We start from the raw sequence: 18,222 nt of genomic DNA, 5'->3' as shown, positions 1-18,222 counted from the left end.
ACTCATTATAGGCCAAGTATTCAAACACCTGAGTCTATGTGGGGCCACACCTTTTCAAACCAATGTTCTATGCATATATATATATATATATATATATATATATATATATATATATATATATATATATGACTTGACTTTGAAGACATTAGACAAAAAATAATGACAAATAGTTCCTTTATTGCAGTGTGAGGATCAATATTCCATTGTGTGTAAACATCAAAGAAGAGGTGACACCAGGATACAAAAATAAAAATCTAGTCAAGTTTGATCTCTACAATTCCAAGTACCTCTTTTACATCCTTTAGAAAGAGCAAATGCCAAGAATACATCGATTTTGAATTTCTACACTTTGCAACTGCAAGATAATTCATTTATATTTTTAAACCAACCAGTACTGTTGTTACTACATCCATATCACACTAATAATTTACCTCTGTTTATAAAAGAAATATGGGACACATGTTTCTCTAGATTTCATCTTCCATCAACTCTTCCCATTTCCTTAAGGTTTCTTATTTGTTTGGTTTGGTTGCTTGGTTGGTTGGTTTTGGGTTTTTGTTTTCAAAAATATAGTAGGGTCAGTGTCTGAGAGATCTCAGGCATCTGGGTTAGTTGATACTGCAGGTCTTCCTATGGGGGTTGCCTTCCTTCTCAGCTTCTTCTAGCCTTTCCCTAATTCAACCACAGGGGTCTGCAGCTTCAGCCTAATGGTTGGGTATCAGTATCTGCACCTAGTCAGCTGCTTGTTGGGTCTCTCAGAGGGCAGCCATGCTAGGCTCCTGTCTGTAAGCACACTATAGCATCAGTAACAGTGTCAGGCCTGAGCCACCAACCAGGCAGCATACATACAGGAGCTGGACTGAAGCCCCCAGACATGTGAGCAGCAGAGGACTGCCTGGTCTGGCCTAAGAGAGAGAAGATGCACCTAACCCTCAAGAGACTTGGGGCCCCAGGGAGTGGGGAGGCATGGTGGGGGAGGGGAGAATCCTCTTGAAAAGAGGGGGTGAGGAGGAATGAGATGAGGAACAGTGGGAGGGCATACTGGGAGTGGGGCAATGACTGGACTACAGAAAAGACAAAAGTAATAAAAAAACAACAGAAAAGAAAAAATATTGTAGGAATACTTCTATCTCAGGCCTTGGTACTTGGTGTCCATATAAAGTTAAAAACTTTTAGTTTTGGATGCATGGTTGACTTGGGTATTAGCTGTGGATCAGGTTTATTGTGCATGATCTCACTGGTGTCTGCCCATTGGCTTTAGTGCAGTAAGACCAAGCATTTCCATGAGTCAAAACGTGTTCAACTCACAAATGAGCAGGAAGGAACAATGGAAGCCAAGAACTTTTGCCAAGCTGGTTTTCTAATTCCTGGAAAGTTGTCCAGGGAATATCTGGTCCCCTTTGCAAACAGTTTACACTGCAGTACAGCTGTCAGACTCCAAACCATTAAACCCTGGGATTTACACCACAGGAAGTTTAATGTGTAGGCATAGGTATCCTGTGCTTGGAGGGAGAGAAATACACTAGACTTCCAAAAGTACAAGCAACAAGGTGTAGAAGGAGGAAGTGGATTAGCCAAGACACCTTGGAAGCTTGCCTTCTTTCTTTCTTTCTTTCTTTCTTTCTTTCTTTCTTTCTTTTCTTTTCTTTTCTTTTCTTTCTTTCTTCTGGTTATTTATTTATTATCTATTTATTTATTGTTGGATATTTTCTTTACTTACATCTCAAATGTTATCCCTTTTCCCGATTTCCCCTCTAGAATCCTTCTATCTCTCTCCCCTGCCCCTGCCTCTATGAGAGTGTTCCCCCACCAACTCCCTCCCATCTCCCCTACACAGAGGTGGGGGGATGGGGGATGGGCATTGAGCCTTCACAGGGCCAAGGGCTTGTCCTCTTACTGATCCCCAATAAGGCCATCTTCTGCTATATATGTGACTGGAGCAATGGGTCACTCCATGTGTACTCTTTGGTTGGTGGTTTAGTCTGGGGGATCTGGTTGGTTGATATTGTTGATCTTCCTATGGGGTTGCAAACCCCTTCAGCTCCATCAGTCCTTTTTCTAACTCCTCCATTGGGGGCCCCGTTTACAGACCAATGGTTGGTTGAGAGCATCTGACTCTGTATTTGCCAGGCTCTGGCAGAGCCTCTTAGGAGACAGCTACAGGGTAGGTTTATTTCCAAGTCATCAGAATTATCATTACCTTATATAAGCACTTGTAGAGAGCAGAGAAAGGAACTTTTATACACCGCTCACTGCAGTATCTCCAAGTCTCAGAATATAGTGGGTGTTCAAACAGTATTACCAAGCAAGAGGATATATGCCATAAAAAAAAATAAAAAATAAAGAACACTGGATTCTAATTTAGATTTCAGTCTATTTTAATTCTATCCTTTGCTCCCATGGTGAAAGTCTTGTTTTAAAAATAATTACATTTTATCCTATTAATGCATCTTCTTTAGGATTTTAATTGTACAATGCAAATTCATGTATAAAATTAAACAGTGTAAAGCACTCTGTAACTTTTCATCCACATACCAACAATGCCACAACAGTAAGTGTAGCCCATGTTTTTAGACTTTTCGGAGTGTTTGCGAATTGGCAAGTCTTTTTATTGCTACTTCACAGTTTCCTGACAAACTAAGAGTCATAACAACACGTAGAGGGATTCGAAAGCGACGAATACAAGAAGTTGACTGGAGCAGCAACACAGTACTAACCATCAAGTTCACGTCACCACGTGTAAGGGCTACTTCAATTACCTTATCAAAGACACGGTCATTTGCATTTTTCAAAAACAGATACAACAAAGATGGGCTTTGTTCCCAGTACAATGGAAGTATTTCTAATTGTACTTATGATCCGAGCAGTCAAGCAAACGAATACAAAAATTATCAGAAGAGAACGGATAAGAAGAAAAACCTTCGTGTCAGAGCTTTGTCACTGCCCATCTCTGGTGTTTACCCAGAGGCTGAATTACATAGACATACGTGGATCTTTTGCTGTGTGCCTGATGAACCAGAGTCCCAGAATATTCTCCCATCAAAGTATTTCTTTCCTTCCTCCACTTTCTTCTCTCCAGCCGCCTGATTCCCGAGTCTCGGCTTTGACAAGCTGCATAATCCTGTGGTGAAAATAGAGTAGTCTGGGGCATGATGTCATTTGCCCACTGTCTACTCCTTAGAGGTTTCAAATAAAAAATAGATGTATATTCAAATAGCCTCTGTCCTCTCAAGTCTATATGATACACACACACACACACACACACACACACACACACACACATAGATATATACATATGTTATAAGGCTTTCCATTATTGTTTGATTTGTTTGCTGATAATATCTGTATGACACAAAAGAGGAGGTAAGCTGAAATTTAAAGTCTAAATACATGAATTTCCAATTGAGTGATCTCAAATATACAATAGATTATACACATAAATTGGAATATTAACCACATACTCTGCACTTTATTTCCTGCATCTTTAAAAGATCTATGTATTTTTAATTTGTGGGTTTGAATGTTTCCCTGTGAGCATTAATGTAAACCATGTGGGTACAGTAGCTTTAGAGGTTAGACAAGAGAGCCAGGTCCCATGTGACTAGGCTTATAGGTGGTTGTGAACCTTTGTGGGGGTCTTGGGATCTGGATTCAGGTTTTCTGCTCTTGCAAACATATCTTTCCAGCTCCACCCTTTAGATACTTCTAATGAGAGTTGGCAAACTTTCTGTGATGGATCTAATAGGAAATATTTTGGCCTTTATGCACTGTATAGTGTCTAGTCAACTCTGACCTCCTTGCACTTACACAACAATAAAACACACAGAAATGGCGTCAGCTGTGATCCAATACATCTTAATTTATACAAGCAGGTCGCTTGTTACATTTGTACCATGGGATCTAGTTTCTAATTCCAGGTCTATAAGAGAAGAATAGCAGTGCCAGTCCTGGCATTTTTATAAAGCTAATGTAACTGGTCAAGAACTTAGAAAGGAGTAATCTCACATACTATAAACTTCAACAGTTTCACATGTTACTAATATTTATTTTAGTTTTAGTTCTCACTCCATGAGATACCTTTATGTAGAAACATCATATGATGAATGATCATTATCACAGAAAATAAAGTTACTTGCTCCCATGTGTAACCTGGTTCTAAAGCTGTCCATAATACTGAAATACTGAACCTTTGACAATAAAAGCTGTCTTTAAGCGTCAAATATTAATTGTACATCTATGAAGAATATGTGATATAAATGCATCACTGTATTTCATTTGGTTAATAAAAACTAATGAAAGTGCAATATTAAATCATGAAAGGAAATAAGATTGATGATACAAAATTAAGGATGTAAAATATGACACACTGTTTTAGTGTGTTACCTTAAGGACAGAGAATGTTCTGAAGTGGATTTCCATCAAGACTACTAAGAGATGATGCTATTCATTTAAATAGATGTTAATTCATTTTAAATTATAATTGAAATACAAGGCACACAAGAATATCGCATTAAAGAGTCATTGTTGAGCAAGATAGAGCGGGATAGCCGTTTGCCTGGCTGTCTAGGAATGCTGAGCAAAGACAATGGCCTTTCTGCTGGGGAATCTGGGAGAGCACGTTTTATGGACATCTCTGAGGAGCAATTAAACGAACTGAATTCAATTAAAAATTGGCCTTCAACCAAGAGGATATGAACTTAGCCAGGAGAATATAGCCACACATTAAAAGAAAAACTACTATGAAAGCAAGACACAGGGATCTCAGTGATGCTTTCAGATGTGTCTTGAGTGAGATGCTCTTACTGCCATAATAGCAAATCATTCTAATAGGCAAGGACCTTCAGGAGTTATCTCCAGGTCACTGCTTCAGAGCTGAACTACAAAACTGAATAAAACCCTAGACAAGTTACATAGCTAGAAATTGCATTCACACGACTCAGTCATTACAATTTAGGAGATGCTAGCCATAACTTAACCTTCTTACATGATATCACACAAGACTGCTTGTACTTTTTTACCTAAGTTAGATATTTGAGTTTAGTTTCAGACTCTGTGTGTGTGTGTGTGTCCGTGCACGCGCGCTTGTGTGTGTGTATTTCTGGTGTTGGAACGTGAATCCTAAGCTTCAATGCTAGAGAAAAACTCTACTACTAAGCCACATGCCTGACCCATGACTGCTATATTTTTTAAATCTTTTTGTTCTTTATATTAGCTTTACTGGATATATTTGTAACATATACTTAATATATGAGTTCAATTTAATATAAAATAGTAAGTTATGAAAATCATTCTTAAAATCTAGCATTCTATAATAGATGCTTTGATAAGTAACTAGCATGCATTATAGATTATTGTTTGTGAAATTATCCATAGATTTTGTTCATGAAAGTTGTATCACTAAATAATGGTTTGAAAATCCAAAATCATTAAGTGGAGGATATATTTTTCTTCAACAAAATTTTCTGTTTATATGTCTGTTGAAGGGCATTAATGATTCAGATTCAAAATGATGGCATAGTAGGAGAAGGGATTGCTCTTAGGGTGGTAATTATAAACTATCTGGTTCTGATTCCTTACAAAATATTGTTTGAAATATTGTTTCAAAGAAGTATAATTTTTATAACTAGTTGGTACATTTTTAATAAATGCTGTATATAGAAAATTAGAGTTGGCGTATTGTTAATTTTAGCAGAAGTAAAATAAGTTGCTTACTATCAGAGTATATAAAATGTACTAAGCATTTGAGGTTGCATTTTTAGTTTAATATCACAATAACTTCATAGAGAATATACAATGATTATCTGTATATTATATAAAATGTTGCCAACGGTCTTTAAAGAAATATGGAAAGTCACTGTGATCAATACATTTTACAGCTAATGACATAGCAAATATATTAGGTTTGTATTATTTTTCCACTTTTATTGATGAGAAAACTCAGGTTCATGCAAGTTAAGAAATTTTAAAATGTTAGGGTACTAGTAATTCAAATTAAATCCAGTATTCTGAGGACAAATTTACTCCATTAGCTAATTCAATAAGCAGTATGGAATTCTCAATATTAATACTGATATTGCTATCAATCTTGTAGTAAATAATTAATTATTAATCATAGAAAGTGTACTTACATTAATTATTCTGGGCACAAAAACCTTTCTCAGAGAGTAAATATACTTAGAAACAACATTTTGAACAATTTTGAGATAAGACGTCAAAGTAGAGGAACAATGAATCCAAAAAATACAAGAATATTGTGTTCATTGTTTGTGGAGAGGAAAGAAACTCAGAGAAGAAAATGGAATTGGACCTGGCTTTTGGGTAAAGGAATGTTACTGTCTCATACATTAGCCAGTTTGTAAAATAATCACTCCTGGGTATGAAGTTGGCATCCTAAAGCGTTCTTATCAAAATTTTATTTAGGAAACAGAAGACTCCTAATGACATCCTATCTTCCTAGCCCACATTTATTTATATAATAATCTTATCAAACTTTCAACTGCTTACTCAACAAATCCCCTTAACATTGTGACTCATTCACATTAGTAAGAGTTTCTTTCATTTATAAATGTCATACACATATGTTAATTCTGAACGGTCCTTTAGTCTTATCTAATCTGCCTTGGATGTAAGTTCATAGCTGGGCTAAGGAAAAGCTCTAGAAAGTGCTTGCCTTTCCAGGATGAAAATTTGAGTTTGTTAATGAGAAATCATGTTAACATAAAGACAGCCACGACATGATGCTGTACACTTGTATCACCATTCCTGTGGAGATGAACCAAGAAGAACTCAGGGGCCTGAGAGCAGGACAAAATGTCAGCATAAAATAAAAAAAATAATATGTCTTCTTTCACATGTGGAACCTACGTTGGAAAGTACATGTATATGTCATGAAAGCCAAAAAGAAACTGTCTGAGCAAGAAAAATGGTTTAGTGCGAAAGAAACACAGTAGACGGTGATGGAGAATATGAACAAACAACAGACAGTGAGGTCTGTTCTTTTTTACAGTTACTTAAAATGATCATTTTTCTGAAGACATCAAAAAGTGTCAGAAGGTTGGGGATTTAGCTCAGTGGTAGAGCGCTTGCCTAGGAAGCGCAAGGCCCTGGGTTCGATCCCCAGCTCCGAAAAAAAAGAACCAAAAAAAAAAATCAAAAAGTGTCAGAAACAGTAAAGACATGACAAAGAGGTTAATAAAACCTTCATTTTTTTATTTTTGTTTTTTTCTATCTAAATCCTATCTCCTATTTCCATTGCAATAAGGATGAATGGAAAGTAGAAAATGGTGAATTAAATATGACATCATTTTTAAAAAATTTTTGTTATTTTTATTATCTTCCTTTTTTTATAGTCCAGTCATTATCCCCCTCCCAGTCCACCCTCCAACAATTCTGCATCCCATTCCTCCTCTTTGATCCTGACTTCAATAGGATGTCCCTACCTAACACCATGCAACCCCAGGCCTCCCCACTTCTGGGAGTCTCCAGTCTCTCCAGGGTTACGTCTCTCATTTAGGCCAGACTAGGCAATCCTCTGCTATGTGATATGAATCTGGGGCTTCATATCAGCTTGTGTATGCTGCCTGGTTGATGGTCCAGTGTCTGAGAGATCTCGGGGATCCAGGTTAATTAAGACTGCTGGTCTTCCTATGGGGTTGCCTATTTCTATGACTTCTATTAGCCTTTTCCTAATTCAACCACAGGGGTTCCCTACTTTAGTCCATTGGTTGGGTGTAAATATCTGCATCTGTCTCAGACAGTTGCTTATTGAGCCTCTCAGAGGGCAAGCCATGCTAGGCTCTGTCTGTAAGCACAGAAACTCCTAATCAATTGTCAGTTAATATTATGAAACATGGGAATCTAACCCTAACATCCCCATTGAATGTCAACAGAAATTCCTAGTCATATGAGCTCCTTGAACATTGATGTAAAAATCTGATGTTCTTGCAAAATACTTATTTAGAGACTGAAATGCAATAATTTACAATGCTGCGTAAGATTACTTTCAGAATAGCACATATACTACCCCTCAAAAACCTAGGGAGAATTGTATAGCAGGGCAGGATGATTTCAAGTTCCCAAACTCATGGAGGATCAAAGCAACAGTGTCTTCTTGACATGATAAGGCCTTTGCACCCATGAGCTCACAGCATCTATGAGTTGACTGCACAGGGTTTGTACAAGATCAGTTGGGTCAATATTCAAACATGGAAAGGGTTGGAGATAATGAACTCCCATCTATAACAGAGGAGCTGTGGATAGTTGATGATTTCTGGAGGAAGAAGAAAACTGATTTGTTAACGAGTGTGGTGGTTTGAATAGGGTTAGCTCCTATAGATTCATCTGTTTGAATTCTTCACTATAGGGAGTGGCATGAAGGTGTGACCATATTGGAGGACGTGTGGCCTTCTTGGGGGAAGTGTGTCACTGTGTACGTGGGCTTTGAGGCCTCCTGTGCCCAAGCTCCAACCAGTGCAGAAGAGATCTTCCTCAAGACTGCTTGAAGAAGAGCATCTCTTCCTGGCTTCCTTCAGATCAACATGTAGAACTCCAGTCAAAGAGTATACATGGAGAAATCCGAGGGTCCAGCTACATATGTGGCAGAGGGTGTCCTTATCTGGCACCAATGGGAGGGGAGGCCCTTGGGCCTATGGAGGCTTGATGCCCCAGTTTAGGGGGATGCTAGAACACTGAGGCAAGAGTGGGTAAGTGGGGGAGCCCCCTCATAGATGCAAAGAGGAGGAGTGATAGGATGGGGAAACTAGGAAGGGGGATATCATTCGAAATGTAAAAGAGTAAAATGATTAGTAGTAGTAGTAGTAGTAGTAGTAGTAGTAGTAGTAATAGTAGTAGTAATAGAACTCTCAGCTTCTTCTAGAATACCATGTCTTCCTACAGACTGCCACGGTGATAATGGACTGAACCTCTGAAGCTGTAAGCCAGCCCCAATTAAATGTTTTCTTTTATAAGAGTTGTCTTGGTGTCTCTCCACAGCAATAAAACCCTAACTAAGATAAAGAGTGTGGACACTTGTAAGTTGACTATGCTTCAGTGGATGACCTAATACCCATGAGTATATTGGAAGCACAATTTAGTCATTAAAAAAAGTATATAAAGTTGAAAATGGGTCAGAACATGAGGAGTGGATTAGAAAGGAGTTAGAAAGGAAATGGGTCAGAGAAATCTGATTAAATTAGATTTTGTGAAATCAAATAATTGATGAAAATATTATATTTTAAAAGTTTTCATGTGTTCCTCCTTTCTTCTGGCATTGAAGCAATGGATACACACAACCACTTTTAGAAAATGAGAGTCTTGTTTGTTGTATTAGATTAATTCAGTGCACCCAGTAATTGCTTGTAAAGAACATTGCAATTTAGAAACTCCCCAAAATGACCCCAAACACCACTAAATACCTTTTTATACAACTTTAATATGTGATATCAGCGAGAGTTTAACCTTAAATTTTATTCATGCAAACTAGTTTCCAATGCATATTACAATCTGCCTTTTACTGCAAGCACAGAATGGAAACTTAATTTCCCAATTACTTGTACCTTATAATGGACGCGCTCAATTACCCTGACAAGTTCTGCTCTTTGAGTGGCTTTCAGAGTCTATAAGTAGTTTAGCATTACCTGGAGATCCTCATCTTAGAATAAATATTACATCCAGTGCTTCTTTCAGTAAAAATTTTAATCACACAAATAAAAACATAATAAAAATTATTTTAGTTAGCTTAGCTTACATCTTGAATCTGTTTTTGTAAAACTTTTAAGAACTAAAATCACTACTGTTGAATGATTAAATACCTAAGGTGAGACTCCTGAAAGGAGCAGTGAGTGTTCATCCCTATATGGAACATCTAAAGGTGGTATGTGGAAGATGAAAAGAGAGGAGGCAGAACGATTGAAGTGTTGAAGGATGGGGAGGTATGCTGTGAGACACTACCTTCTGGATATGACATAGACATTGTACTTATGATCCCACAGCAGCTGTATGCATCTTCATAAGACCTGTAAAAGATCAACCCAGCAAATATTCTAGTCTTAGATGAGGAAACCCATCCTGGGGAGCTACTGGCAAATGATAGCTGCTCAGGGAGGGAGATTAGTTTCTCTCTGAGACTGTGGACACTGATGTGTCCCAGTGGATAGCTCCAGCCAGTGCACATACAAGCAGCACTGAATGTACTTGGTGAGTTACTAAGAAAAGGAGGGGGAAGAGTGGGGTGTCAAGGGGGAGGAGGGAAAAAGAGAAGGAGTGAAGATGAATTTGAGAGACAAACATGTGAGGGAGACTCAGGGGAGAATTGAAGGGTGACTGTAGGGATCCTGAGTAGGTGTTCATGTGTGCATGGCCATGATTGAGCATCTTACCAGCCGAGACTCATATTTTAAAAGTTAAGATACAACCTTATTTACCACAACCCGACTTTTAAATCACTGTGTGCCCAAGGATGACCTTGTAATTCCAATCATTCTGCTTCTTCCTTTGGTGTTCATGTGCTCCAATCAAACTCAGGGCTTCCTGAATGCCAGGCAAAAACTACCTACACCTCTGTCTTTTTATTTTTTTATTTCTGAGTCATTGGAAATTGCTTTATAGTTAAGGACCTATGGATGTGTATGCCACATGGGATTTTTACTTGCCATTTGGGAATTACAATACTGCAGACTGAATGCACTCTGCAGCATAGGGAATTTCATTGATATGATGACATTCTGTAGGCAGGCATATGGCTGTTAAGGACAGGCTTCTAACAGAAATGGCAAAGATGCTCAGGATTTAATAGGCAAGAGCAAAGATGAATTTAATGGATTGGCTAATTTAACTGCTCCCTGAATTAAAAGTGTTAAGTTCTCTTGAGGAGGGCTAGTGCCATGGTTCAGCCCTAGTGATACTTACTGTGTAAGCCTCATGACCAGATCCCATGACATGAGAAGAACAGGCTTGTGCAAGCCACTTTCCACTTCCACATGTGCACAAATGCACAATATGCCTCCCTCTCTGTGCACACAATTAATAAGTGAAATGTAAAAAACATAACATCATCCATAGTATTTAAATTTTGGATCATATGAAGAATATTATCAAACAATGTCCTGCAAAAGTCTTGATACCTCTAATAAATTATTAATTAAAGACTGATGTAAGTGAAATAAATAGTTGTAAAGTAATTCTGTATAAATTATTGTCAACTAAAAGAAGAGTGATTCTTGAGAATGTGATGGCTAGAAAAAAATTAAATATATTAAAGTTTTAAAAGCAAGGCCACATAAGAAAGGATTAAATTAAAACAAAAAATTTCAAATTAAAAGCATGAAAAGGGGTTGGGGATTTAGCAGAGCGGTAGAGCGCTTGCCTAGCGAGTGCAAGGCCCTGGGTTCTGTCCCCAGCTCCAAAAAAAAAAAAAAAAGAAAAGAAAAAAGAAAAAGAAAAGAAAAGAAAAGAAAAGCATGAAAAGTTTAGACAATATCCTGTTTCCATGGCACAGAAGGCTTCATGATAACAGAAGGAAGAACTAATTCTTAATTCAATATCTCATTGAATCAACAAAGGAATAATTATTTGATTTTAAAAATACTGGCCAACAATCACTAAGACTGAAATGATAATCAATAAATCACAAAAAAAATAAAAATTCTCCCTATTTATTATTCATGTTAATCTTTATATTTGTCTTGGTCTATAAATTGCATCAAGCATGAAGAGTTTAAATCTTCTTAAGAAACATTTTTTTTCTGTTCTAAAATAATTTTTTTTTATTAACTTGAGTATTTCTTATATACATTTCGAGTGTTATTCCCTTTCCCGGTTTCCGGGCAAACATCCCCCTCCCCCCTCCCCTACCTTATGGGTGTTCCCCTCCCAACCCTCCCCCCATTGCCGCCCTCCCCCCATAGTCTAGTTCACTGGGGGTTCAGTCTTAGCAGGACCCAGGGCTTCCCCTTCCACTGGTGCTCTTACTAGGATATTCATTGCTACCTATGAGGTCAGAGTCCAGGGTCAGTCCATGTATAATCTTTAGGTAGTGGCTTAGTCCCTGGAAGCTCTGGTTGCTTGGCATTGTTGTACATATGGGGTCTCGAGCCCCTTCAAGCTCTTCCAGTTCTTTCTCTGATTCCTTCAACGGGGGTTCTATTCTCAGTTCAGTGGTTTGCTGCTGGCATTCGCCTCTGTATTTGCTGTATTCTGGCTGTGTCTCTCAAGAGCGATCTACATCCGGCTCCTGTTGGTCTGCACTTCTTTGCTTCATCCATCTTGTCTAATTGGGTGGCTGTGTATGTATGGGCCACCTGTGGGGCAGGCTCTGAATGGGTGTTCCTTCAGTCTCTGTTTTAATCTTTGCCTCTCTCTTCCCTGCCAAGGGTATTCTTGTTCCCCTTTTAAAGAAGGCGTGAGGGGCTGGGGATTTAGCTCAGTGGTAGAGCGCTTACCTAGGAAGCGCAAGGCCCTGGGTTCGGTCCCCAGCTCCGAAAAAAAGAACCAAGAAAAAAAAGAAGGGGTGAAACATTCACATTTTGATCATCCGTCTTGAGTTTCATTTGTTCTAGGCATCTAGGGTAATTCAAGCATTTGGGCTAATAGCCACTTATCAATGAGTGCATACCATGTATGTCTTTCTGTGATTGGGTTAGCTCACTCAGGATGATATTTTCCAGTTCCAACCATTTGCCTACGAATAACATAAAGCCGTTGTTTTTGATAGCTGAGTAATATTCCATTGTGTAGATGTACCACATTTTCTGTATCCATTCCTCTGTTGAAGGGCATCTGGGTTCTTTCCAGCTTCTGGCTAGTATAAATAAGGCTGCAATGAACATAGTGGAGCAAGTGTCTTTTTTATATGTTGGGGCATCTTTTGGGTATATGCCCAAAAGAGGTATAGCTGGATCCTCAGGCAGTTTAATGTCCAATTTTCTGAGGAACCTCCAGTCTGATTTCCAGAATGGTTGTACCAGTCTGCAATCCCACCAACAATGGAGGAGTGTTCCTCTTTCTCCGCATCCTCGCCAGCATCTGCTGTCACCTGAGTTTTTGATCTTAGCCATTCTCACTGGTGTGAGGTGAAATCTCAGGGTTGTTTTGATTTGCATTTCCCTTATGACTAAAGATGTTGAACATTTCTTTAGGTGTTTCTCAGCCATTCGGCATTCCTCAGCTGTGAATTGCTTGTTTAGCTCTGAACCCCATTTTTTAATAGGGTTATTTGTCTCCCTGCGGTCTAACTTCTTGAGTTCTTTGTATATTTTGGATATAAGGCCTCTATCTGTTGTAGGATTGGTAAAGATCTTTTCCCAATCTGTTGGTTGCCGTTTTGTCCTAACCACAGTGTCCTTTGCCTTACAGAAGCTTTGCAGTTTTATGAGATCCCATTTGTCGATTCTTGATCTTAGAGCATAAGCCATTGGTGTTTTGTTCAGGAAATTTTTTCCAGTGCCCATGTGTTCCAGATGCTTCCCTAGTTTTTCTTCTATTGGTTTGAGTGTGTCTGGTTTGATGTGGAGGTCCTTGATCCACTTGGACTTAAGCTTTGTACAGGGTGATAAGCATGGATCGATCTGCATTCTTCTACATGTTGCCCTCCAGTTGAACCAGCACCATTTGCTGAAAATGCTATCTTTTTTCCATTGGATGGTTTTGGCTCCTTTGTCAAAAATCAAGTGACCATAGGTGTGTGGGTTCCTTTCTGGGTCTTCAATTCTATTCCATTGGTCTATCTGTCTGTCTCTGTACCAATACCATGCAGTTTTTATCACTATTGCTCTGTAATACTGCTTGAGTTCAGGGATCGTGATTCCCCCTGAAGTCCTTTTATTGTTGAGGATAGTTTTAGCTATTCCAGATGAATTTGCAAATTGTTCTGTCTAACTCTTTGAAGAATTGGATTGGTATTTTGATGGGGATTGCATTGAATCTGTAGATCGCTTTTGGTAAAATGGCCATTTTTACTATATTGATCCTGCCAATCCATGAGCATGGGAGATCTTTCCATCTTCTAAGGTCTTCTTCAATTTCTTTCTTCAGTGTCTTGAAGTTCTTATTGTACAGATCTTTTACTTGCTTGGTTAAAGTCACACCGAGGTACTTTATATTATTTGGGCCTATTATGAAGGGTGTCGATTCCCTAATTTCTTTCTCGGCTTGTTTCTCTTTTGTATAGAGGAAGGCTACTGATTTCTTTGAGTTAATTTTATACCCAGCCACTTTGCTGAAGTTGTTTATCAGCTTTAGTAGTTCTCTGGTGGAACTTTTGGGATCGCTTAAATATACTATCATATCATCTGCAAACAGTGATATTTTGACTTCTTCTTTTCCGATCTGTATTCCCTTGACCTCCTTTTGTTGTCTGATTGCTCTGGCTAGAACTTCAAGAACTATATTGAATAAGTAGGGAGAGAGTGGGCAGCCTTGTCTAGTCCCTGATTTTAGTGGGATTGCTTCAAGTTTCTCTCCATTTAGTTTAATGTTAGCAACTGGTTTGCTGTATATGGCTTTTACTATGTTTAGGTATGGGCCTTGAATTCCTATTCTTTCCAGGACTTTTATCATGAAGGGGTGTTGAATTTTGTCAAATGCTTTCTCAGCATCTAATGAAATGATCATGTGGTTTTGTTCTTTCAGTTTGTTTATATAATGGATCACGTTAATGGTTTTCCATATATTAAACCACCCCTGCATACCTGGGATGAAGCCTACTTGATCATGGTGGATGATTGTTTTGATGTGCTCTTGGATTCGGTTTGCCAGAATTTTATTGAGTATTTTTGCGTCGATATTCATAAGGGAAATTGGTCTGAAGTTCTCTTTCTTTGTTGTGTCTTTGTGTGGTTTAGGTATAAGAGTAATTGTGGCTTCATAGAAGGAATTCGGTAGGGCTCCATCTGTTTCAATTTTGTGGAATAGTTTGGATAATATTGGTGTGAGGTCTTCTATGAAGGTCTGATAGAATTCTGCACTATACCCGTCTGGACCTGGGCTCTTTTTGGTTGGGAGACCTTTAATGACTGCTTCTATTTCCTTAGGAGTTATGGGGTTGTTTAACTGGTTTATCTGTTCCTGATTTAACTTCGGTACCTGGTATCTGTCTAGGAAATTGTCCATTTCCTGCAGATTTTCAAGTTTTGTTGAATATAGGCTTTTATAGTAAGATTTTTTTTGAATTTCCTCTGAATCTGTAGTTATGTCTCCCTTTTCATTTCTGATTTTGTTAATTTGGACACACTCTCTGTGTCCTCTCGTTAGTCTGGCTAAGGGTTTATCTATCTTGTTGATTTTCTCAAAGAACCAACTTTTGGTTCTGTTGATTCTTTCTATGGTCCTTTTTGTTTCTACTTGGTTAATTTCAGCTCTGAGTTTGATTATTTCCTGCCTTTTACTCCTCCTGGGTGTATTTGCTTCTTTTTGTTCTAGAGCTTTTAGGTGTGTTGTCAAGCTGCTGACATATGCTCTTTCCTGTTTCTTTCTGCAGGCACTCAGCGCTATGAATCTTCCTCTTAGCACAGCTTTCATTGTGTCCCATAAGTTTGGGTATGTTGTACCTTTATTTTCATTAAATTCTAAAAAGTCTTTAATTTCTTTCTTTATTTCTTCCTTGACCAGGTTATCATTGAGTAGAGCATTGTTCAATTTCCACGTATATGTGGGCATTCTTCCCTTATTGTTATTGAAGACCAGTTTTAGGCTGTGGTGGTCCGATAGCACGCATGGGATTATTTCTATCTTTCTGTACCTGTTGAGGCCCGTTTTTTGACCAATTATATGGTCAATTTTGAAGAAAGTACCATGAGGAGCTGAGAAGAAGGTATATCCTTTTGCTTTAGGATAGAATGTTCTATAAATATCCGTTAAGTCCATTTGGCTCATGACCTCTCTTAGTCTGTCTACGTCTCTGTTTAATTTCTGTTTCCATGATCTGTCTATTGATGAGAGTGGGGTGTTGAAATCTCCTACTATTATTGTATGAGGTGCAATGTGTGTTTTGAGCTTTAGTAAGGTTTCTTTTACGTATGTAGGTGCCCTTGTATTTGGGGCATAGATATTTAGGATTGAGAGTTCATCTTGGTGGATTTTTCCTTTGATGAATATGAAGTGTCCTTCCTTATCTTTTTTGATGACTTTTAGTTGAAAATTGATATTATCTGATATTAGAATGGCAACTCCAGCTTGCTTCTTCTGACCATTTGCTTGGAAAGTTGTTTTCCAGGCTTTCACTCTGAGGTACTGTCTGTCTTTGTCTGTGAGGTGTGTTTCCTGTAGGCAGCAGAATGCAGGGTCCTCGTTGCGTATCCAGTTTGTTAATCTATGTCTCTTTATTGGGGAGTTGAGGCCATTGATGTTGAGAGATATTAAGGAATAGTGATTATTGCTTCCTGTCGTATTCATATTTGGATGTGAGGTTATGTTTGTGTGCTTTTCTTCTCTTTGTTTTGTTGCCAAGACGATTAGTTTCTTGCTTCTTCTAGGGTATAGCTTGCCTCCTTATGTTGGGCTTTACCATTTATTATCCTTTGTAGTGCTGGATTTGTAGAAAGATATTGTGTAAATTTGGTTTTGTCAGGGAATATCTTGGTTTCTCCATCTATGTTAATTGAGAGTTTTGCAGGATACAGTAACCTGGGCTGGCATTTGTGTTCTCTTAGGGTCTGTATGACATCTGTCCAGGATCTTCTGGCCTTCATAGTTTCTGGCAAAAAGTCTGGTGTGATTCTGATAGGTCTGCCTTTATATGTTACTTGACCTTTTTCCCTTACGGCTTTTAATATTCTTTCTTTATTTTGTGCGTTTGGTGTTTTGACTATTATGTGACGGGAGGTGTTTCTTTTCTGATCCAATCTATTTGGAGTTCTGTAGGCTTCTTGTATGCCTATGGGTATCTCTTTTTTTAGGTTAGGGAAGTTTTCTTCTATGATTTTGTTGAAGATATTTACTGGTCCTTTGAGCTGGGAGTCTTCACTCTCTTCTATACCTATTATCCTTAGGTTTGATCTTCTCATTGAGTCCTGGATTTCCTGTATGTTTTGGACCAGTAGCTTTTTCCGCTTTACAGTATCTTTGACAGTTGAGTCAATGATTTCTATGGAATCTTCTGCTCCTGAGATTCTCTCTTCCATCTCTTGTATTCTGTTGGTGAAGCTTGTATCTACAGCTCCTTGTCTCTTCTTTTGGTTTTCTATATCCAGGGTTGTTTCCATGTGTTCTTTCTTGGTTGCTATTATTTCCATTTTTAATTCCTTCAACTTTTTGATTGTGTTTTCCTGGAATTCTTTCAGGGATTTTTGTGACTCCTCTCTATGGGCTTCTACTTGTTTATTTATGATTTCCTGGAATTCTTTCAGGGATTTTTGTGACTCCTCTCTATGGGCTTCTACTTGTTTAATTATGTTTTCCTGGAATTCTTTCAGGCATTTTTGTGATTCCTCTCTGTAGGCGTCTACTTGTTCTCTAAGGGAGTTCTTCACGTCTTTCTTGAAGTCCTCCAGCATCATGATCAAATATGATTTTGAAACTAGATCTTGCTTTTCTGGTGTGTTTGGATATTCCGTGTTTGTTTTGGTGGGAGAATTGGGCTCCGATGGTGCCATGTAGTCTTGGTTTCTGTTGCTTGGGTTCCTGTGCTTGCCTCTCGCCATCAGTTTATCTCTAGTGTTACTTTGTTCTGCTATTTCTGACAGTGGCTAGACTGCCCTATAAGCCTGTGTGTCAGGAGTGCTTTGGACCTGTTTTCCTGTTTTCTTTCAGCCTGTTTTGGCGACAGAGTGTTCTGCTTTCGGGCGTGTAGTTTTCCCTCTCTACAGGTCTTCAGCTGTTCCTGTGGGCCTGTGTCTTGAGTTCACCAGACAGGTCACTTGCAGCAGAAAAGTTGGTCTTACCTATGGTCCCGAGGCTCAAGTTTGCTCGCTGGGTGCTGCCCAAGAGCTCTCCGTGGCAGCAGCAACCAGGGAGATCTGTGCCGCCGTTTCCGGGAGCTTCAGTGCACCAGGGTTCCAGATGGCATTTGGTGTTTTCCTCTGGCGTCCGAGATGTGTATGCAGAGTGCAGTCTCTTCTGGTTTCCCAGGCGTGTCTGCCTGTCTGAGGGTTTAGCTCTCCCTCCCACGGGATTTGGGTGCAGAGAACTGTTTATCCGGTCTGTTTCCTTCAGGTTCCGGAGGTGTCTCAGACGCAGCGGTCCTGCCGCTCCTGGGCCCTCCCCCACGGGAACCCAGAGGCCTTATACAGT

This window comes from Rattus norvegicus, chromosome 9, assembly GCF_021556685.1.
Source record: "Rattus norvegicus strain SHRSP/BbbUtx chromosome 9, alternate assembly SHRSP_T2T, whole genome shotgun sequence".
NCBI classification, from domain to species: domain Eukaryota; kingdom Metazoa; phylum Chordata; class Mammalia; order Rodentia; family Muridae; genus Rattus; species Rattus norvegicus.
Note: the sequence above shows the minus strand (reverse complement) of the source record.